Source organism: Mustela putorius, unplaced genomic scaffold (assembly GCF_011764305.1).
Source record: "Mustela putorius furo isolate JIRA1106 unplaced genomic scaffold, ASM1176430v1.1 tig00003850_pilon_pilon_pilon, whole genome shotgun sequence".
In the NCBI taxonomy this organism is placed as follows: Eukaryota; Metazoa; Chordata; class Mammalia; order Carnivora; family Mustelidae; genus Mustela; species Mustela putorius.
This window is the reverse complement of record NW_025422002.1, coordinates 17,513,847-17,537,040: the sequence shown is the minus strand read 5'-3', so window position 1 is coordinate 17,537,040 and position 23,194 is coordinate 17,513,847. Positions and strand designations below refer to the sequence as shown.

The 23,194-nt window shown below is 46.9% G+C and overlaps 1 long non-coding RNA gene across 1 annotated transcript in view; it reads left to right on the top strand.

The window, feature by feature from the left end:
* The first annotated feature begins 259 nt into the window (after positions 1-259).
* LOC106005606 overlaps positions 260-23,194 on the top strand; it is a 57,717-nt gene continuing 34,782 nt past the window's right edge. Inside the window, exons 1-4 of the long non-coding RNA XR_001179102.2 lie at positions 260-1,039; positions 1,669-1,809; positions 5,944-5,999; positions 6,098-6,625. This is a non-coding gene — a long non-coding RNA (uncharacterized LOC106005606). The remainder of the gene's footprint in view (positions 1,040-1,668; positions 1,810-5,943; positions 6,000-6,097; positions 6,626-23,194) is intronic.

The window sequence follows — 23,194 nt, the reverse complement described above, 5'->3', positions numbered from 1 at the left end:
ACGTGTCTGAGAAACTGTCGATGCCTAAAAACTGTTCACTGTTATTATTAAGTACTGGAAGGATTGATGTCTGGTACTATTGGAACTTGTCTTGGGGAAGGACGGTCACAGAAGATTTTCTAAAGGAGGTAACATTTTACCAGAGATCTGAGGCAAAGTGTCAGGGGAAGGAGCTCCAGGCAGAGTGAATGGCATGTGCAAGGGCCCTGAGGCCAATGTGTGTTGTGTTTTGTGTGTGTGTGTGTGTGTATATAATGAACTAAAAAGAAATGTGTCCTCAAGGACTGTTTTTTTTTTTTCCCCTAGAACTAAATGAAGAAATGAAATCTTGTCTCATTTCAGGGTGAGGAGGACTACACCATGTTTTTAGCTGCAACAGGGACCTGCGGTTGGCCAGGGTGTCGGGGTGGGGGCAGTGAGTGAAGCCTCAGTGCACTTGCTCCCGCAAGGTTAAGGGGGCAGCGGATGGAGGTCCAGGCTCTCCAAACACAGCCTCTGACCCAAGGAACCCCGCCCAGCACTATGGTCGCCACCCACCCTGAATATCGGAGGCTTGGGTTGAGGAGAGTGGGTCCCCTCCTGTCCAACCCTGTGGACCCGAGTATTCATTCTAGGACAGCCACTCGCCGCCCCAGCTCTGAGGGTGAGCACCTGGCTTGGGCTTCGGGTTAAGGCAGTCTGAACTCCTGCCGGACCCTAAGACCTTTGCTTCCCTGAGTGCTAGGATGGGGGTTGGCCTTTCTGTTCCCTTGGGGGCTGGGGCACAACAGCTCAACCCTTCCGTGGGTGGGAGTGGGTGACAGTGAGCCTTCCCCTCCCTGTCCCTCATGCCACTGCCCGGGACAGTGGGAGGAACGGTTACCTCCTAGGGCTACTGTGTGTCTCTCTTTGTCTCAAAGAGCCTTGAGAGACAGCAGGAGAGAGATTTAATTGCAGCCTGCCTGAGAACCTCAGAGGCACTGACCTTCCTGGCCACACCCCAAGCTTGGCACGCTTTAATTAAGAACAGAGTGCTGATTGGAGGAGCCCCGTCAGCCTGGTAAGCAGAGCCGCCATGGGATGGCCAGCTGACCCTCCCCGGGGGCGGGGGAGGGGGGCGGGGGGGGCGCGGGGGGGGGGCGCGGGGGGGTGGGATCTGTGTCTTCACCGAGGGTGGCAATTTAGACCACGGTTGCTAGTTGTTATTTTCTGATCCACTGGTTGTGAAGGGAACAAATGTGTTCCGGAGCTGCCCTTTCTGGCAACCCACCTTGTATCCATCCTCCAGCTTCTTTTCCTGGTCAGCATGTCTGTGTGACATGCTGGGCAGTGTGGGACTATCTCCGTGGCTGTGCCACGAGGATGTAGACAAAACAATGTGAGACCCAACTGATTGGGTATCCCTGGCCCTTCCTCCCCAAACCAGAACCTTTATCCATTGGGGCAGCACAGCATGGAGACTGAGATCAGACCCTGAGCCTATGAATTCCTGACTGTGTGACCTTGGGAAAGTCATTCAACCTCTCTGAGCATGGTTCCTCACCTGAGCAGCAGCTTCTTGAAAATGCCTGAGAGAGCACAGTGCCAGGTGTGGACCCAGCTCCTGTCCTTGTCCCACCATCGGCGTGGACCTGGGGCTGGGGGTGCCTAGTGCGGCACACGTGCACACTGACTGCTTACCCCCTGCAGTGCCTGCGTCTTTCTGCTCCTCTGCCTGAGGTCCCTCTCCTGTGTCAGAAGAGCCTACCAGCGTGGAGGTTTATTGATTCTGTACACCTGCCTCCCTCCAGCAGCCTCCTTTCAATAAAGGATGGGAGTTGCAGCCCCATGGTGGGTAATTTTTTTTTTACTGTTAATTTGTTTATATTATTTTTATTTTATCTTATGTAGTTCTTTTGTCCTTAGGTTTATCTAAAGAAAGATACAGTCTAATTATTGTTTTTTTTCAAAATTTTTAATTGTGATAAAATTTACGTAGCATAAAATTACCATCTTAACCATTTTTAAGTGGATATAGTTAAGTACATTCACACCGTTGTGTAACCAATTCCAGAACTTTTTTCATCTTGCAAAACTGAAACTCGGTGCCCATAAACATGAACTCCTCATTCCCCTCCCCCAGCCCCAGGCAACCACCCTTCTACTTTCTGTCTCTAGGAATCTGACTGCTCTAGGGAACAGAATTGCTGGGTCATAAATTATTTCTATGTTCATCACTATTCTACATAGTTTTGATTTGCATTTACCTACTGATCACTTTCTGGAATAAAACCTGTATTTTTTTTCAAGGCTGGTTGTACTGTGAGAGAACATTTAAACTAGCGCTAACAAAAATGAAAACTTATTGGCTCGTGTAACTGAAAGTCCAGGATGATTTTGGCTTCAGGCATGGCTGGATCCAGGTGTCCAAATGATGCCTCTCCACTTCTTGGCTCTGCTTTCTTCTGGGTCGGATTCATTCTCAGGCAGGCTTTCCCCATGTAGTAGCCAAGGGAATGACTGGTAACTTCACGGTGATAGTCTTCCAAAAGAAAAATGATGTCTCATTCCCAATAGCTACCATTAGAGTCCTATAGAGGGTTCCCAGTGAGCTAAGTGTGAAAATGCTCCACTGGTCACTGAGGGCAGGGGTATGAAATGGTCTGACTGAACAGGCATGGGTCAGGAACTGGGCTGGGTCAGTTCCACCTGGGCCATGAGCCCTGAGAGTGGGCCCCCAGAGCAGGTGTCCACAGCTGGCATCAAGTTGGTGCTGCTCTGTCTTTGGCTGCTTTGCTGGGTTTCCTGCCTTGCCATGTAGCCTTTGTCTCATCGTGGTTCCCCGTTCCTGAGTCATCGGTCCTCCTGACCCCGCCCTCCCATCAGGGCAGCTCCTCAGCTGCCATCTGGATTCTGGGAACTGAGAGGAGGCCATTGGCAGTAGGGGACATGGGTTTGACCAGTGACTGAGCAGGTGTAGGGAATTAGCATCACCTGGTGGGAGGGGATGGGTACAGGGCCAAGCCTGTGCAAAGCAGGTGGCAGATGGCTATTTGAGCCAGGACCCTAGCTGCGGGGAGTCTGGGTAGAGTCTGGAAGAGGCCTGTGGAGACCCTGAAGAGCATCCAGGACCAGCTCTCAAGTCTCTGTGGGGCCATTCAACAGAATCCACTCTGGACACTGGGGTTGTAGAGATAATGCAGACACCTTATGAAGGCAGATAATTAGGCAGGTAACTCGAGTGACTGTCTCCTAAGAGTATTGAAAGCACTCTGGGGACAGGGGCTGGCTAAGCAGATGACTTTGACTCCCACACGATCCAAGAATCCCTTAGATGTGGGGTATGGCTGTGGCACTCAAGGAAGACTCTGGCATCCCAGGGCCAGGCCTGCGCAACTCTGAGACGAGAAGGCAGGGTTGCTCCTGTGCCCCTGACTCCCCATCCCCCTGGGTGGGCCCGAGGCAGGCAGACCACCTCAGCCGAGACCCCAGCACACCCGCAAAGGAGGGGCAGACGTGTGTGTTTTATAATCAGAGTGAATTAGAAGTCCTATTGCGCTGGGAATTCTCCTCTTCCAATTTTGCAAACTCTCTGGAGATAATTGGAGGCCCCCTGGTGTGTCAGAACCCAAGGCTGGGAATCCTGGGGCGGGGGCAGAGAATCGCTGAGGGAAGAGCCATCTGCTCCTGTTCCCGGCTCTCCCGAACCACAGATTTTAAATGTGCTGGTTAAGTCGTTTCTCCCCAAAGTCTTCCCGTGCCCAGGGACGATTTTGAGATAGATGGCTCACTCCAGGATCCAGCTAGGTCATGCCTTTCATGCTATAGGTGAAACTGAGGCCAGAGATGGGAAGCTACCTGCTCAGAGCTACGGGCATTGGGGAAAGTGAATGCAGGAAACAGATAGGGTAATTGCGGGGCAGAGGATCGCCCTACAGGAGATGAGATCAGGGGCCTCTGCCACTTGGGAGAGCACCAGGCCCATACTGGAAGGTAGGGGGTCAGGAGCAGTCAAGGACGAAGATGTCATACCCTCTATCAGGGCCACTGAAACAAGCCCCTGTCTCATGCCAGCCCCTCCAGCCACAGTTTTGTTTTCTCTCACCCACCAGCCCACCCGCCCTTCTCAGATGAGAGCTAAATTGCAAAATGAAATCACAAATTCAATACACTGGGGCTCAGTGGGGATAACAGCTTGATGTGTGAATCCTTCACCTACCCCCCCACCCCCCGCCCACGTACGCACACACTGGGTTTAATAGTGGATGACACCTGAATTCAGGACTTAAAAACTCAGTTGCCTTCAGGGGCCAGTAGGTGGCACAGACAAAGAACATGGGTGGGGGAGACTATAGGGAATAGTGGAGACTGTAGTAAACACTTGACTTAACGGGGAAACCCCTGCTGTTTCCAGGCAACTGTTGCCACGCCATGGGGAGAGGGCATAAGTCTTTGGCTATTTCAAAGGAAATCGACGATTCCAATTTTTAAACAAAGACCTCACGTTTTTACACATTGGCAACTTGTTCACATTTCTATAAGACTTGAAGAGGGTCGGCAGGCTGGATTTGTGCTGGAGCGCCCTTCACTTGAGAAAGGGACTGGTTGGTGATAAAAAATCCTGAGTAGAGGGGGAGGGGGGGCAGAAACATTTTAACATCTGGCAGTTATAAGTAACAGTAAGCTCATAGAGGCAGTAGGATACAGAGATAAACTAGACAAATCCAGGGCTCGTGTTCTAGTGGGGAGCTGTGGTGACACAAATGACCACACCAGTCATGACTTAACTACAGGGTAGAGGTCCAACACTTAGTGGAGCCAGGCACTGTGCTGGGGGATGTCTCCCTGATCTCATGAGCCCCCCAGATACCCTGCTGTCCTCCCTGGGGGAAGGTGAGCTGACACCCATGGGTGACTGTCTTTACGACTCTGGAGATGGGAGAATAGGGAGGGAGACTGTGGCTTGTGCCATGTCATCAGTGCTCACTGAGGCACCAGCACTCCTCACACGACCCTCAGTGCTGGGTGGGGTTCCCATGGGCAGGTAAGGGGCAGCTCTAGCAGCATTGAACAGACACATCCTTCATGCTGAACACATACGTAGACGTGTGTCACAGAGCAAGACCGAAAGAAATGCAAATCCTATGTACTCGCCATGCAGCTGTTTCCATGAGCGCCGACTGGTTTTGTCACTGTGGTCTTGAGCACCCTCCGCTATAAAGCTGCGGCCATGTTTTATATGAGCCCACCATGCTGGGCATGGTGGGTGCCCTGATGGGTTGTTGGCCTGAGGCTGGCCGAACAGAGAGCTGCCCTGGGAGGTTTTTCAACTGGAACTCAACAGGAGCAGCGGAAGCTGCCAATGGCCCTGCATCTCACACTGCAGAAGACGCCAGTTTGCAGTGAGGGAGCACGAACCCAACCAGAGAGGCACCCACATGGGAATTGGCAGGGGTGTCCCAGTGGCAGGGTGCCCTGGTCCCTGATGTGTCCCCGTCCCTCTTTTTATGAGACACCTGGATCTTTCTAAAAACTATTTTTTTTAAATTTTAAAAAATATTTAAAAATTATTTTATACTTGAATTTAAAAACCTGTGCTAAAAAGACACATGAGATAAAACTGGACATTTATTAGTGTCCAGTTCAGTGGCATCAAGGACATTCAAGTTGTGCAGCCGTCCCATCCCCAGAACTCTTCATCCTCCCCAAACTGAAACTCTGTCCCCATGAAACACTAACTCCCCCTGTCACCCGCATCCTCCCCCCATTTTACTTTCTGTCCCGAGGAATCTTCCGAGGTGACTCCAGGGATCTCATGTAAGTGAAATCACACAGCGGGTATCCTTTGTGACTTGCTGATTTCACTTACCACAATGTCCTCAATTTAACAAGGACATTTTGCCCCAGCAAGTTCAAGTGGGGATTTTGTTGCTTGCAACCAAAACGACACTGATGACTAATTTAATCACTATGACTTTTTCCTAGCAACTGAATTTAAACGGTAACATAGAACACTGTTGAGAGAAACACCTCTGTATAAGGTCAGTACCTTTTCTTCCAGGAAATCCAACTGGTTCAGTCACTGCCTGACAGAAATGTTGACTTTCTTTCATTTTTTTCTTCTTTTGGTTGTCACCAGTCTCATCTTGCCCGCAGCCTTGCCGCCTACAGTGCTGAGCATCGCTGGTCTCCGGCCCACAGATGCTGGCCAACTGTGACGTCCCCCTGGGGGGGTTGCTCCGTGTGTGTGACCGAGCCCTGAGTCTGACACTGCTTGTGATGGGCTCCTCCAGGGGCAGGTCGGACAAGGCTGGAACCATTCTCAGGCCGACTGCGGCTTTTCCTCTCCACCCTTAGCAATTCTCAACACCAACATCTCTGCTATATCTCTGTCTCCTCCGTGGTTTGCGCCACCTGCTTTCTGCTGACATACAGACTCAGGTACCAGTGGGGTCAAATACTCCACCACATGCTCAGTGATCCCAGTGACAGCTGCCTGCTCCATGCCTTTGCCTGTCCCAAGTCCTCTTGTCTGTCTGAGCCTTGTCCCCAGCCTGCCCTTCCTCGGTCAGACACAGAGGTCAGCGATCAATGGACCACACATCAGGCCTGGAGTTTGGGATGTGTTTGGAGGATACCCGAGGCCAAGGTCACATTTGGATTCTGTGTAAGTGGGGGAGTCAGGGCAGGGGCTCTATGGGGTCCGCCAGTGCTGGGGACCAGGTGTTGCCAATCATTCAGAGCAGTCCTCCCCCACCTCAGGAGAAGGGCCCTGGAGCTAGTGGCAGCTGCTGGTTGGGGTTTATGTCACACTCCCTCCAACTCAACAGCCCCCTGGCCAATGACTTGGACCACTGTGGGGGTGCAGAAGGCCAGCCCTAAGTGTATGAAGAGCTTTGTGCTGTGGTCCTGCCCTGGATCTCTGTGGGGATTGGGCTCCAGCTGAGAGAGTCCGTTTCTTCCCTGTCTGTCCCGTGTGACCCTACCTGTCCCATGTGATCCTGTCTGGCCGTGTGACCCTGCCTATCCTATGTGTCTCCCTTTCTTTCTTATAAGAGCCCTCCCTTAAAAGTCATGTCCCTTGGTACCCCCTCAGCCTTGCTTCTAGGATACGCTGGGTGGGTTGGGCTGGGAAGGGAGAAGGCAGTAAACAGGAGGCCGAGTTAGCAGTTATGAGACTGAGAGGAGTCAGGATGGACAGGAATGGGGCTGCAGCTGGTGCGTGGTTGAGGCCAGAGCCGGGCAGGGAATGCTGGCAAGGCTCTCCGCAGCGGGGTGGCCCTTCTCCTGGCCTCCAGCCCCACTGGTCTTGACATCTAGGGCAGTTTGGGGTACGAAATATCTTTCAGCAGTAGTGCCTTCCTGCTCTTAGATTTTAGCAATCCAGGCCCACATGCCCAGTAGGATTTCAGGGCTATTGTTCCTTGGGGTATTGAGGTCATGTTAAAGCAGAAATGTGTGATACCACTTGTAAAAGATGGGAAAGCCGACTTCACTCAGGAGCAAGGAGATACGTGTGAGAGTGCAGGCCAGTGGGGATTTGCAGCCAGGGGGCGGGGCTGGTCCTCGGATGGGAAATGAGGAAAAGGAAGCATCAGGAGAAATGGGGATTCTTGCTGAAGTCTGGCCCCCCTGGGGGTGAGGGGCAGACAGAGCCTAGCAGAGGGTTCTGGAAGAGGAACCAGATCAGATCTGGGGGCTGGGGGAGTGAGGGAGGGTTCCGATGAGGCTAACGTGGCAGGGTTTTTCTACAATGGAATTTTACCAGGAAGTACATGCACAGGGCTAGGTAAGGGCTCAGAAGCCTGGCTCTTTGGTTGGATGGAGTTGTGGTCAGTACACAAGAACAAGAATAAGAGCAAAGGGAATGGACAGAGGCCGTCGGTCCTGGCATGCATCCTAATACTAGTAGCTGCGGGGACAGAGTTTGGGGAGCCCTGGTAAGGGGAATGGTGTGGGGTGAGCAGGTAGGATTCAAGACCTGGGACAGCAATATCCCTGCCACACAAGCAGGCCACCCTCCCCCCAATCTCTGGTCTGCACAGATAAGGGACAGGCCTGGCCCCGTGTCCTAGGAGGCATCCCTACTTCTGGGGCTCTAGCGGCCAGTTGGAAATTTGTTCTTCTGGTCCTTCAATCCAGGCGGTGGCCCAGGGCTGAGCATTGCAATGGGGTGGGAAGGGGTCCCCTTGGTCTGCAAAGCCGGCTCCAGTCCTGAGGCCGGAGCTGGTCTGAGCTTACCTGCCCAGCCCCAGATCCCACCCCAGGAGAAACCCCAGGAGGGACCCCAGGGTTGGCAGGGTACCTCATTCTCTTGACAGGGTAGTTTAGAAACAAAAGATCAGGAGTGGCCCAGATTCTTGGTCACTTTCACAGCTGCTTCATGCCCCTGGGAGGGGGCGGGGGTAGTGGGGGGCGGGAGGAGTGACTGTTCTGTCCTTCTGCAAACACAAACACCCAAAGGCGTCCTGATAATTCATTAGAAAGAAATCTGCCTTGCTCCTTTAAGAAAAAGGAATAGCTCCCTTCAGCAGAATGCTGGTTGTAGCAGCTTGAGCCCAGGTTGTAAAGCAGCCCAATTGTATGCAAATGTATGTACCTGTTGGGAGGGGGATGGGCGCTGCCTGAGGAAACCCAGAGAGAAAGCCGCTGCTCAAAGGCAGCACTGGATCTCAGCCTCTTAGAACCCAGAATCCTATAGCCTCAGAATAATTAGTGCTTATTATCACACAGCTTTAGAAGAATGGCAGAGAGCAAAAGCAGGAAGGAGAACCAAGGGCCCCCTTTGTCCAGTGGGGGCCAGGGGGCCAGTAATGTCTGCCGATGCCCCACCCACCCCCCAGCCATGCACCCACCTGACACCTGCTGGGCACACACGGTGGCGCCTGTCCTCTGGGATGCTGTCACCAACAAAGTTGGAAAGAAGAGATAGAAAGAATGAGAGGCGCTTCTGGTGAGCATGACTGGAGGTTGTGACACCAAAGGCCATGGGGCAAGGTGACCGTTCTTGAATGTAAGGAACAGGGACGGTTGTCAGCGGGTCCTGGGATGGGGCTTTGGTTGCTAGGGTCCTTGACACCGTTTCACGACAGAAACGTCTCCACTGCATTTGTAGCAACAGACCACCGTCAGGAAGGGGAGGGGTCCTGTGCCTCTGTGGCCCATGGTCTTGGTGAGCAAGCAGGTGCCATTTGTGAAAGAAAATGAGGTTGGCTCCATGGGAGGACTGGTGAGGGGCATGTGATGAACTGACAGCTGCCAACCACAGTCATTTCTGCAAGGAGTGGGCTGGCCGGTTGAGAGCCCCATTTAGTCCAACACACTCCCCAGCTCCTGTCTTGCTCTGTGAGAAGCAGAGTATCAGCATTTCTGAGCAGTGAAGGGATGGGACATGTGGGCATACATGTGGGCATGACCTTGGCCTTGCATCTTTGAGGGGGTCACCCCCCTCAGTGCCTTCACAGGCATTCATTCCTGAGGCCCTTCTGGGCAGGGGCAAGAGAAGTCTAGGGCCTCGGGCTTGCCTGGTCCCTGAGCCTTTTCTTGGGGTCTTGGCCTGGATTCTGGGCTCACACTTGCTGCCACCCACACTTTTGCTCTTTACTCCTATGTTCCATGTGCATTGGTCTATACATCACAGTGGGAAAGGCAAAAGTGGAATGACCACAACCCTCATTCATCTTCTGATTTCAATAGGAAGCACCATCTCACAGGCCCATTGAGGGCAGGGAATACAGAGCAAAGTCTGACATTCCAAAACAGCCAGGAGCAGTGAAATGGAGACTGGGGTCCATCCAAGGGGCAGCCAAGGTCCATGCTTGTCACAGAGTAATGTGGGCTCAGTTCTGGCCGGGCTTCCTTTCTATTGAGAAGTTGGAAATCTAGACTTCTGGGTAATATCTAATTTTTCAATATTAACAGTAGTTCAGTGATGAGGAGGAGGACAACAGCCTTCTGTGGGCCAAATAAAAAAATACTATGAGTTGGATCCCCCTATGACTGTTGGACTACCTCTGACCTCTTGAGTATCTGTTTTCAGGATCCAATCTGGTCCTGGGATCCTGCATCCTAGCACAGGCACTTGTTGGTGAGTGGAGGAATTCTAGTCTGATCTGATCTGATCTAGTCTGGTCTGGTCTGGTTTGGTCTAGTGTGGTCTGGTCTGATCTGGTCTATCATCTCTGGTCTGGTCTGGCCTGTTCTAGTTTGGTCTGGTCTGGTCTGTTCTATTGACTCTGGTCTGCTCTATTCTAATATGGTCTGGTCTGGTCTAATCTGATCTGGTCTGGTCTGGTTTAGTCTGATCCCCACCCATTGATTATTTCCTCTGAGAAGAAACTGTTAGGCAATGAGTGACACAGAAGAGTCAAGCATTCTCTGCCCTAAACAAGTTCCCAGTCTGGCAGGCAGTAAAGACAGGATACAATTAAGATCTTGATGATTAAACAAAATACAGTGTTTCATATGAGAGGAATGACCCACATGTTGGATTGTGTTCTCTTGTTTTTTCCTGTTTTGGATGGATTTTCCTTTCTACTTGGGCACAGCATCTTGATTTTTCTGTAGAGAATCACAAGCTCTCTACACTCAGTTTTTGTGGTAGAGGTAGAGTTGTCTTTCCCTCCAAGTGTCCAGATGGGAGCACATTACATGGGCTTAGACAATCAGAATGTTCTATTCTCCTCCATTCCCATGGTGATGGGTTCAAGGGTGGACATGTGACTTCAGCTAGGCTGATGAGATGCAATTTGGGAACATCTATTGTCAAGAAAGAAAGTTCTCTTTTTGTTGGTAAGAATGTAGGATTGGGACAACCCTCTACTTGGTAGAGGGTTTACCGAAAACATGACCAACTCAGAAAGAGATTGTGATACTCCTGATCATGTTGTTCAAACACTAAGATCAAAATAGGCCTGAAGTTTTCAGTTTGTGGAGTCAATAAATTCCTTGTTTTGCTGAAGCCACTTTGAGCTGAGAGTCTGTCACGTACATCCTATAGAATCCTGTCCAAAACAAATACCATGGGGGTGAATATGGAGTAGTTTCCTCAGGTGTGAGGATCCAGAAAAGATTTCATGGAAAAGGTAGCATGGAACAGGAAAATAAGCAATATTTTGAAATCCAGTGGAAGGTAGGAGAATGTTCCAAGTAGAACAGAACTCATAGCATGAGCCAAAGCTCAGAGGCAGGAAAAATGGGCACATTTGAATAACAGAGAGAAGCTTAATTTGGATCAAGCACAGAGTACTTATGGGGTCTCCACGAGAGAGCAGTACTGAATACAGTTGGAAAGATTGGGCAGAACCAGAGTAGGGGGTGGGGCTAAGGTTTACATTACATGCTAAGAAATTGTTGTCTAATGTATGCAGCAGTGTGACCCTTGGGGAAGATGGATGGAACCATGCTTCCCTGAGGAAAGTTACGGTCCATTTTAAGAAGATACAGTGGAAACAGGAAGGTGTGATTTTAACCTGGTGGCTGTTCTAACATGTGGGTAGATTCCAGGGTGGATATTTACTTCCTTGAGCCCATATTCCTTTGATCCTATCCATAGAAATGGGTGTGGGAAGATGAGGGGTGAATTACTTTAGTCCCCGGTGTTGAGCAAGTATGCAACTAACTCCTTTATCCATCCAGAATTCATGTTGCTGTACAGCAGAAGGTGAATAGGTCATTCATTTTTCTCCTTTAAATTATCAGCCAGTTGTTCCAGTGCCATTTGTTCAATAGTTTGTTCTTTCCCTGCTGAATTCAAGTGTCATATTTAGTGTATAGTAAATTTTTATCTTTAACAAGTTCTTTTTTGTCAGACTTTCTATTGTGTTCTTCTGTGTTCTTTTATTGTTCCTCGTGTTCTTTCTAGGTGACACACTCATAACTGTTATTTCATAAAAGGAATCCCCTCATTATAGCTTTTTAAAAAATCTAAAATATTTTGGCTGTCCTAATTTGCTTATTGCAAAAAATATACTTGCAGATTACTTTGCTAAAAATTTAGTTCTGATAGAAATGAAATTTATTCTAGAAATTAATTTGTAGGGGTACTGACAACCATAGAATATTTACCCCTCCCCTAGTGGAATATTGGATGACTCCTTTAATATGCCCATTATAGCTCTGCGATTTTATTGTTATACCTCACATACATTTTTTAAAGATTTATTCATTTATTTGAGAGAGAAAGAGAGACAGCGCACATGATTCAGGGGGAGGGGCAGCGGGAAATGGAGAAGCAGACTCCCTGTGGAGCGAAAGGCAGATGCTCAACCAGCTGAGCCACCCAGACACACCTTACTCACATACATTTTGTGAAAAGGTTATTCCTAGATAATTTATGGTTTTGGGAGTTTTTTCAATTGTGCTTTGCAATTTTATTACATGTTTACTTTGTATGACTATGCCACTGAAACTTTGTGATGTTTCCAGTAGTTATCCAGTTGATACTATCAGAAAATAACTTAGGTACCTCTTTTCTAATTAAAATTTATTTTTCATGTCTTATTTAGCTGACTAGACCTTTCAGATCAGCTTAAAATAATATTAGTAATAGCAGACATCCTCGCTTCATTTCTGTACAATGGAAATGTCTCTAATAGTGTTTTTGAATATTGAGAATGACATTTGTTTTTAATTTAAAATAGAAAAACATTTGTTTTTCTCTTGAAAAACAAAACTATAAGATAATATATATGCAATAAAGGTTGTATGGGGCTTATAAAGCCTAAGATATCTATTATCTGGGCCTTTACAAAATGAGTTTTCAAACTCCTGATCTGATGATTTTTATGTTTTTTGAATTATTGATGTGATGCTATTAATATTGAACCATCCCTGAATTTCTAGGCCAAGCTTGGATATGATCCAAATTCTACTTGATTTGCCATCCTTAGGAGAACAAAAGCAGGGTCCACATTTCAGAAAGGGAAGATCATGGGCCTCTCAGGCCAGAAGGACAGAACTCACGAGCACTAGTGTCCTGAGAATGATGAAGAAATCATGGCAGAAGGGAAACATTGCATTTTATGGGAGTGTTTTGACTTTGTATTTTGTGGATGACTTCTGGTGGCTTTAGCCCTTGGGCAAATGGCATTGATGACTATTTTCAAAGTGCTTTGACAGCGAGGTTGGTGACATTTGTTTCACTCCCAAGGGGTCTCTCTTTGGTTTCCTGTGAAGGAGAAAGTAGTCAGCAGAGAGCTGCTGTACATTTGGCTAACAGGGGTGAGTTTAGATCTTCCCTTTAATGACCAACCTATGCGGTCAGCTCTTGTGGCCTTTGTCCTAGGAGCCAAGTCAGAAAGTTGTCACAACTCTTGCAGTTTTGAATGGTCAGAAAGTGACCACCTTTTGGGTCATGAGGCAGTGTAGGTGTGGTCAAAGCCTGAGATGGCTACCAGGATGTATACCGGCAGAGCTGATCAGAATAGAGAGTGATCATCCTCCACCCTCCTTGTCTCTGTTTCAGAACAGGCACTTAATTTGAAGTTGAATTCTCCCTGGAATTCAGTAAAGCACACAATAGTGAGCAGCATGTGTATTTGTATGTTTGTGTGTACATGTGAGTGTGCAAACTGAAGAAAGTGCTAGGTCCTCCCTCTGCTCCATGAAATACAACATAGTGACAATAAGCATGGGTAGACACAGTTCATAAATAGAACTAATTCAGTGGGAACGAGAAGCTGGTCTCAGAGGTGAACACAGGAGCATAAGCCCCTGAGAAATTACAGACATCTTGGCAGTAATGTTGGTGGAGCTATGGGTTTCCATGGAACACAGAATAGGTGTTCAAGTCAGTCTTATCTATATTTAAGAAGTCAGCAGAAATCATCTGTTATCCGAGTTTCTTCTAGGAAAGACAGAGAGCACAAAAAGATACATTTTAATGCCTAGAAATAAAGCCTGTGGACATTTTGGTGGCTAGTCTTCTAGATTTTTAGTTATGCTTGCAGACAGACACTCTAAGTTGGCTGTGGGATCATAGAAAAAAAAAACAGATATTGGTCTCTGCCCCTGGATTCTGCATTCAGGGCTCATAAAACCCTTATAATTTCCTATGTGATAAGAACATTAGGAGTATCTCTTATTTTAGTATTTGGTCTTTGACCCCATCCCTGATACGGGGATCCTAAAACTCTTGTGAATTCCTAAGTGATAAGAGCACTAGGAGCATCTTTTGTTCTACTGAAGTGATTCTGGGTGGGTTCCTGGATGGCTTCTGGATTGGGGCTGGTCATCAGAAAGTCCAAGCCAGGGCGCCTGGGTGGCTCAGTGGGTTGAGCCGCTGCCTTCGGCTCGGGTCATGATCTCAGGGTCCTAGGATCGAGTCCCGCATCGGGCTCTCTGCTCAGCAGGGAGCCTGCTTCCCTTCCTCTCTCTCTGCCTGCCTCTCTGCCTGCTTGTGATCTCGCTCTGTCAAATAAATAAAATCTTTAAAAAAAAAAAAAAAAAAAAAAAGAAAGTCCAAGCCATAATTAGAAGCTTGGCATTTTCAGCCCCATTTTCAACCCTCCAGAGAGGAGAAAGGGGCTGGAAATAAAGTTAATATTTGATACCACCTCTGTGAGAAAACCCCCATAAAAACCCTAATAGTATGGGGTTCAGAGGGCTTCCAGCTTGGAGAACACACCCAGGAAGGTGACATACCCCAAGTCCATGGGGGTAGAAAGTCCTGTGCTCAGGATCTTCTCACGCTATGCACCTCACCCTATGCATCTCTTTATCTGCCTGTTCATCCATATCCTTCATCATATCTTTTAATAAACTGAAAAATGTAAGTAAACATTTCCCTAAGTTTTGTGAACCACTCTAGCATATTACTCAAACAAGTAGGGGGTCTTTGGAACCTTCAATCTCTGTTGTTTGGTCGGAAACACAGGTGAGAGTCTCAGCTTGTGACTGGCATCTGGAGGGGGGGTTGCTGTCTTATAGGACTGAACCCTTTACCTGACAGGTGTGATGCTATCTCCAGGCAAATAATGTCAGAATTGAGTTAAATTGTCAGACACGCAGCTGGTATCACAGAGAACTGCTTGGTGTGGGCAAAATCCCCCACACATTTGGTGAGTAGAAGTGAAGTGTTCTACATGAGTAGTAAGGAAGACACACAGGTGGGAAACTGGGTAGGTTTTCCCTTAGACATGGGTCCAATCAACACCCATTCCCAATCACCTTTTTAGTGGTCTACAGTAAGGGCTAAAAAGAAGAGCAGTTTATTTCCCAGTCTTCTTCGCACCTGGGTAGCTTATGGCCCACACACTTGAGTGCCATGAGACCTAGGGAGAAACCTGCTGAGGTTTATCTTCTTTGAAGAAATGTCTACTCAAATCTTTGACCATTATTTATTAAGCTATTTGTCTCTTTATTATTAAATTATAATAGTTATTCATGTATTTTGGATACTAGAACCTATCAGATATATAATTTCCAAATATTTTTCCAGTTTTATGGGTTGTCTGTTCACATTTTTCCTCTGAAACAAAAACTTAAATTTTGATGAAGTCCAATTCATCTTTTTTGCTTTGACTGTTTGTGTCTTATGTAGATTTATCCTATCTTCTCTTCTAGTAGTTTTATAGTTTTAGTGCTTACATTTAGGTCTTACCTATTTTGAATTAATTTTTGTGTATATTGTGTGAGGTAGGGATTGTCTTTTTTTTTTTTTAAAGATTTTATTTGTTTATGTGACACAGAGAAAGGGAGAGCACAAGTAGTGGGAGCACCAGGCAGAGGAAGAGGGAGAAGTAGTGTCCCCACTGAGCAAAGGAGCCTGATGCGGGGCTTGATCCCAGGACCCTGAGATCATGACTTGAGCCAAAGTTAGACACTTAACCGACTGAGAAACCCAGGTGCCCATCATTCTTTCAACCTATTTGTGTCTTTGAATCTAAAGTATATCTCTTATAAATAGCATGTAGTTGAATCATGTTTTTTTAAAAAGTTCATTCTGTCAACCTCTGCCCCTTAATTGGAGTGTTTTCCATTTATATTTAAGATAATTTCTGATAATGTGGGATTTAATTCTTCCATTTTGTGCTTTGTTTTATATACATATTTATGATATACATATACATATATGTATATGGAAACTTTGGAAATCATATTCTCCCTCTAATACAGTTTCCTTTTCTTTTCTCTTTTCTTTTCTTTCTTTCTGGTGGCTTTTAAAAACTGTTGTTTGTGACTTTTCTGAACTAATTCTGTAATGTTTGTATTCTTTGTCATGTGTGCTCACTGATTTGTCTGTTGGGCTGGCTTAATGGTCGGCTAATGTTTGGATAGAGATTTTCTAAATACCTGGAACCATCATGACCTGTACTTTTTGCTGAGGGGCTGTGTGTGTGTGTGTGTGTGTGTGTGTGTGTTGGGGCATGCCATTATTTCAACACTTACTCAGGCAGTTTACAAATCCATCTTAGCCTTCTCTTCCTGCTTGTGCAGATTCTCAAACTTAGCCAGAGGTAAGAGTTTAAAGGCTCCTTAAGGGTCTTTTCTGAACAAGTTTTTAGCACTGAATATCCACACGGTCCTGCACACCTTCATGGCCTCCTAGAATCCTAGTGCCCTGTAGGTTCAGTGTCATTATGGACATTTCATTCCTCAGATTTTATTTCTTTGAAAGATTTATATATTTATTTTAGAAAAAGAGTGTCAGTCGGGAGGGGCAGAAGGAGAGGGAGAGAGACAGATTCTCCAGCAGACTACCCTCTGAGTGTAGAGCCCAACTTGGAGCTTGATCTCATGACCCTGAGCCCTGACCTAAGCTGAAATCAAGAGTCTGACAATCAAATGAGCCACCCAGGCACCCCTCAGCTTTTCCTTTTAAGTTCTTTGGTTAATATATAATTTTCCACAACTGTTATCCAGGTATCCACAATGCATGACAATCGCCATTGATGGTTTTTGACAAATAACTCCAGGAGACAGTCTATTCACACTGGGTGAGTTCCAAGTCAGTTCAAATAAAGACTGTTTTGCAAGTGGGGTCTTCCAGGGAATAGCCAGATAGACCAAACAATGACAGTTCTCTGGGACTGGAGCTTTTTTTTTTCCCCAGAGAATTTATTTATTTATTTGACAGACAGAGATCACAAGTAGGCAGAGAGGCAGGCAGAGAGAGGGAGGGGGAAGCAGGCTCACTGCCAAGCAGAGAGCCTGGTGCGGGGCTCGATCCCAGGACTTTGGAATCATGACCTGATCCGAAGGCAAAGGCTTTAACCCACTGAGCCACCCAGGTGCCCCTGGGGCTAGGGCTTTAAAGGAACCCCCATCTTATCGTGCTGCCTCATTGGGCTGCCAGGCTGCTGGTTTTGACCAGGATTGTGGGTTCTTGGCTTTTAAGGTATCTTAGAACTATGGGGAGGGAAAAATGGGCTAGGATAAGCTAAAATAGCACAAAGCTCATCGTTTTTACTGAGAGTCAGCCTTTTTTTCTTGATTAAACCTCTTCAGATTGCTGCATGTCTTTGGTTAATTTCGAGTTCCAAAGTGTTGATTCTCACCATTTTTGCCAGATTTCTCATTGTTTTTATGCAGGAGAGAAACGTTGGATGTCCTTACTTAGCCATTTTTCACTGCTGTCACCTCTCTGAGTGATTTTTGACTCTTACTTTACATACAATTGTAATCAGATTGGTTCCCCATCAACAGTGTTTAGACAGCAGCAATTGGAAGGACAGAAAGTGGGTGCTATAGTTATGCTTTCTTTACCATAGTGAGTATTCCTTCTCCCCATTTCTTTTCAAGCCACAAAAACCTGCTTGGATATCAGAACGGAATCTAGATGTATTGAGCAGGTAAAGTTGGGAAAGACCTGCTTTTCAGCTCCTCGTCTGTCCCTGCTCCATTTAATGAGTCCTGTGCTCTGCAGGCCCCCTTCTATAGGCCTGGACCCCTTCCCATTTGGAGGTTTGAAGAGTCTGTGGCTCTGGCAATTAGCCAACTCAGTTTTCTGTCCCCGCTCCGGAGACCTCTCAGTGTAAGCCCCCGCTTCTCCCTGTCATCTTCCTATCCTGCACAGCTGGATGGCAGAATAATGACTTTATTAAGCGCATCCTGCACTTAATTCCCCAAGGATGTCAGTCCATTAAGAAAGACTAAATCTGCCACCAGCAGCCACACAGCTGGTTTAGTCTCATCTGTCCAAACCTGGTTGGGGGTCCAGGAAGATGCCCATGAGTTGCTCTTCAGGACCGCCTGATTCTGTGGGCTTGGAGCTGACCCTGGAGCGAGGCCACCATCTTCCCATCACCTGAGTGAGCTATGTATGTTCTGCCTTCCTGTGTGGGGTAGGCCCCACCTCTGAGACTGGTGGGGTCTGGGATCTGGGCATCAGTCAGCATTCAGAAGTCTGGGAGGGGTCTAGGATAGGAACTTAGGTAGGTCACACATGCCTGAGTGCTGTCAGGAAGGGCAAAGGCAAATTTACAGAGTCAAGGAGAAAGGAGGTTCTTAGAGGAGTGCAGGAGGCCTAGCCCTTAGGAAATGAATCAGCAGATCAGTTCATGGAAGACACTTCCTGGAGGGTACCTGCTGCCTTGAATGGGAGCAAGGTTATAGAAGTCTGAGCACCTGTTGTTTCTCTGTTTTTCCTTAACCTTTTCAAATTTGAAATGGGAATAGTGATTCTTCACCTTGATGAAGTCCAAAGTCAGAGAGGGGTTGTACCCTGCGCATAGGAAGCAAGTACAGGTGAGATGCTGGAATGAATGGCCTTGTTTTCCAAGGTGACTTGACTATCCACACTGACTGTTCTGGCTAGGGGTCCTGTGTCAGACAGGACTCCTCTGGCTGCAAGGAAAGAAATCTGACTTGGCTTAAGCAAAGGGCAGATGTGATTGGCACATATAGCTGGAAAATATTGAGAAATCTGGTCAGGTGTGTTTGGTCCAGGCTGGCTCCTGTAGAAATGAGTCTCTCCATATTCTTCCTTTGTCCTTCCCTCTGTGTAGCTTTGTTCTCAAATAGGCTCACATCACTTTGAGTCCTGATGGCCACGGCTTCCATTCTACTGACTTACCAAACCCAGAGAAAAGCGTTCCCACCCACCGCCCCACCACCTAGTCCCAGCCTCTCATTGGTCTACACTGGGTTCTGTGTTCATCACTGAACCAGGTGCGTGGGTCTGAAAGTTCAGCCCTAGACCATGTACCTCTCCTCGGAGACAGAGTGGGACGGGGCTGGGGAAGGATCTCCCCTTCCTTCATACTACATGAAATGAAACCAGGGGGATGATTTCCCCAAAGAGCTCAGGGTGCTGTTACCAGCCGGATGCTGGGGAGGCAAAACCATCAGGTGCTGTATCTGTCTGCTTGTGCTGTCCTAACAAATTCCACAGCGTGCGGGCTTCGACTACAGACATGGATTTCCTCAACATTCTGGAGGCTGGGAGTCCGAGATCACGGTGCTGGCAAATTTGTTTTCTGGTGAGGACTCTCTTCCTGGCTTACAGAAGTCCACCTTCGAATTCTGTCCTCACGTGGAGGAGAGAATGAGCAAACTCTGTGGTGTCACTTCTTATGAGGATACTAACCCCTTCATGGGGTCCCGACTCTCATGCCTCATCAATCCTAATTACCTCCAAAAGACCCCATCTCCAAATACCATCAAATTGGAGGCTGGGGCTTCACATATAAATTTAGGGGGCACCAATCAGTCTCTAAGAGGGACCCACAGAATGGCATTACCAGGTCCCACCGTTTGGGCCACACCCAGTGACAGCTTTGCATCCTTCTTGTTGGTAGCCTGACTCTTGGCTTTGCTTGGGGGTCCCTGACGGCCAGACCTCATTCCACCCTGAGCCGCTGTTCTCAAGGGCAGCTCCCAGCCTCAGAATTCTCGCATCACACCCTCACCCCTGTCCCATCTAGACCCCAAAGCAGACCCTCAGCTGAGTCAGTCTGCTGTTTCGTGTTCAGATCTTGGCTAATCCATTGGTTTATACATTCCTGTATTCCCCTGCTTTTCCATCCATTCATCCAACACCTATTCACTGAGTAACTAAGATGAGTAAGACCCCGTCCTAGGAAACGCAGAAGTTTAGACAAATTGGTCTCCCATGGCCCCAAATCAAAGGGACCCCCTTCTCCTTGCCAGGCCCTAAATTAATTCATTTAAAAATAGCTTTATTGAAGTATAATTGCCATACAAGAACTGTGCATAATTAAAGTGTACAATTTGATTAGTTTTGACATAATATGTATCTGTGAAACTATCACCCCTATCAGGATAATAAGCATATCCGTCACCCTCAAAGTTTCCATGTGCCCCTTTATTATTTCGTCATCCTTCCCTTTGACCCTGCCCCCACCCACAGGCAACCACTGATCGGCTTTGGGCCACTATAGATTTGCTTGAATTGCCTAACGTTTTATAGAACTCTAACAAGACAGCACGAGCTCTGTTTTGTCTGGTGCTTCCCCTTAGCATGGCTGTTTTGACGTTGACCCATGTTGCCCCTTACACTGACAGCTCGCGCCTCTGCTTGCTGAGTGGTGTTCCATTGTACCACAGTTTGCTTACCCATTCACCTCTGGAGGGATTCTGGATTTGCTGGGAATACTCATATGCTGGTCAGGATGGTGAAGGGATAGGATGGAAACCTGACAGCTTTATGACTGGTGGCTGCAGAGCTGTGGATCCCGACACACAGAAGCCCCTAGGGTTGGGTGTTTGGAAAACGTGAGAATGTGCTCATCCTTGACCAGTGTTTTCTACACGGTGTTCTGTAAGAAACAGGTTTGATGTTAAAAGGCTTGGAAAATCCTCCCCATTCTTGGAGATTCATCATCTTAATTAGCTTGTTAAAGGCTCTGAGAAGTCCTGCAGTAAGGAAAATCTGGTGTCTGATGAGCTAATTTGGCCATACAACCTCTTGCCCTCTTTTGTCCTAGGGATGACTATAGATCGCTTGTGGAGGCAGTTGGATGAGCATGGCTCTGGGCCAAGGGACATGTCCACTCTCAGATGTGTCACCCCAGTGTGTGAATGCTTCACCTATCTGGTCTCATATGCATTCACAGTTGACTTAAAATGTTTTAAATTATAGGTATTGCTTGCACATAGAAAATCATCGAGAATAAAACAACAAACACTGGTAAACAATATGATTTATCAGCATTCTGCTTCAGTTTGTGAGTCTGTGTCCATGTGTGTGTGAATTCAAGGAGTAAAAACCTCACCAATATAGATAAATCTTCCAGAGTGTCTCTTCCACATCCTAGTACCTCATTCTCCTTCTTAGCAGAAACTACTATTCTGAATTTGGTGTTTCTCCTTTCCTTTTACTGCATATGTTCTTATACCTTTAAATAATCTATAGGATTGTCTTACACGTTTTAAAATTTCATAAATGATAATAGACTATACGTACAATTCTGCATCTCTTTTTCTTTTGCTAAACATGTGTTTTAGATTTAACTGTGTTCCCTTAATTTTAAGTGTTGCGTGGTGTCCCAATGGATGAATAGACCACAGTCCCTGCTCATTATCTGGTTGGCAGATAAACATTGCCAGGATGCTCCTCATTTTTCTCATACTAAACAAAGCTGCAGTGAAAATTTTTGTCCTTGTCTTCTTGTTCCGTTTTGAGAATTAGGGATGAATTGCTGGATCATGCGGTTGGGTCAACAGCAGCTCTACCTAGATATTGTCAAAAAGTAGGCACCAGGGGTGCCTGGGTGGCTCAGTGGGTTGATCCTCTGCCTCCAGCTCGGGTCATGATCTCAGGGTCCTGGGGTCGAGCCCCACATGGGGCTCTCTGCTCGGCGGGGGGCCTGCTTCCTCCTCTCTGCCTACTTGTGATCTCTATCTGTCGAATGAATAAATAAAATCTTAAAAAAAAATAGGCACCGTAAGAGAGTTCCATTTTCTCTCTATTATCACCAAAAACTGATGTTTCTATTCATTCATTTTAATGGGGGGGGGTATGACCCTCAGGCCTAGACCCACAGGGGCCTTTATCCCAACTCTACTCCCACTTAGTGAATGATTTGGAAGAGAGTCTGCAGCACTGCCCAGAGAAGTAGAGGGACAGGCCTCTCACTCCCACAGAGGGAGGTTCTGGAACATTAAGGAGGTGACTCTCCATGTTATTCTAGGAGAGCATCAGTCTCAGGCAGGGTCACCTAGTAAACCCCTGCAGGACTTGTGAGGCCCCAAGTCTGGAAGTCTAAGTTCCGACCTGACCTCAACAGTCCCGTTACTGGAGTCTGGGTGCTGGATTCATGATGCAAAGATTTGTTAAGATCCTAGCACCATCACCTGTCTTATCTCTTCACTCAAAGAAGCCCCAGTCGCACACTCAAAGATCTGCATGTGGGATCAATCAGTTGATCTTACTTATATGCCACAGATCTTTGACTTTGAAGCTTACGCATCCCGCAGATCTATTCTAACATCTGGTCTAGGTTTACATAGAAGACAGTCCTGTCTGGGAATTCCAGACTTTTAAATGGCAAAATAATGTCTGGTCTGTAATAGGTGCTCAGTAAGTATGAGCGGAATGAAATGAAATTCTATTTACTTTACAACTCCTTGGTTGCTGCTGACGCGGAGCATCTTTCCATATGTTAACAGTCCACCCCACTTCCCTTGCCTGTGAAATACTCCATTCTATCTTTTGCCCATTCTTTTTTCTTCCTCTAGGTTGTTTGGCATTTTTTTTTCTGATTTGTAGCAATTCTTTACATATTCTGAATAATAATCTTTTGTCAGTTCTGTGCATAGCCAATATCTTTCCCAGTTTGCAGCTTGTTTTTTATTTTGTTTATTGTGTCTTTTGTCTTACAGCAGGCTTTAAATTTTAATGTATGCAAAGTTCTCAATCTTTCCCTTTGTAGTTTGTGATTTTGTGTCTTATTCAATAAATCTTTCCCCACCAGAAGTTGTATTTTTTCTATTTTTAATAAGTCTTATAGTTTTAGTCACCATTTAATTCTGTAATGTAGCTGTCTTTTTTTTTTTATATCTATTGTATGATTTGAATTAAGGATTAACTTTTTTTTTTTTTTTTGGAGGGACAACTCTTTCTGTTTTTTGTCACCTTCCTCACTGTCCCGCAGTGCTGGTTCTTTCCTTCTGTGTCTGAGTCTGTGTCTTGGGGGGGAGGGTCCCCTTCCCTGTCCCTTTGCTGTATTTCTCTCTTACTGTGTCAACATCACAGTTTTAGTTACTAAAGCCTCGTGGTTGATCTTAATAACTATCTTGATGGGTTCTCCCACCTTCTTGCTCAGGAGTGTCT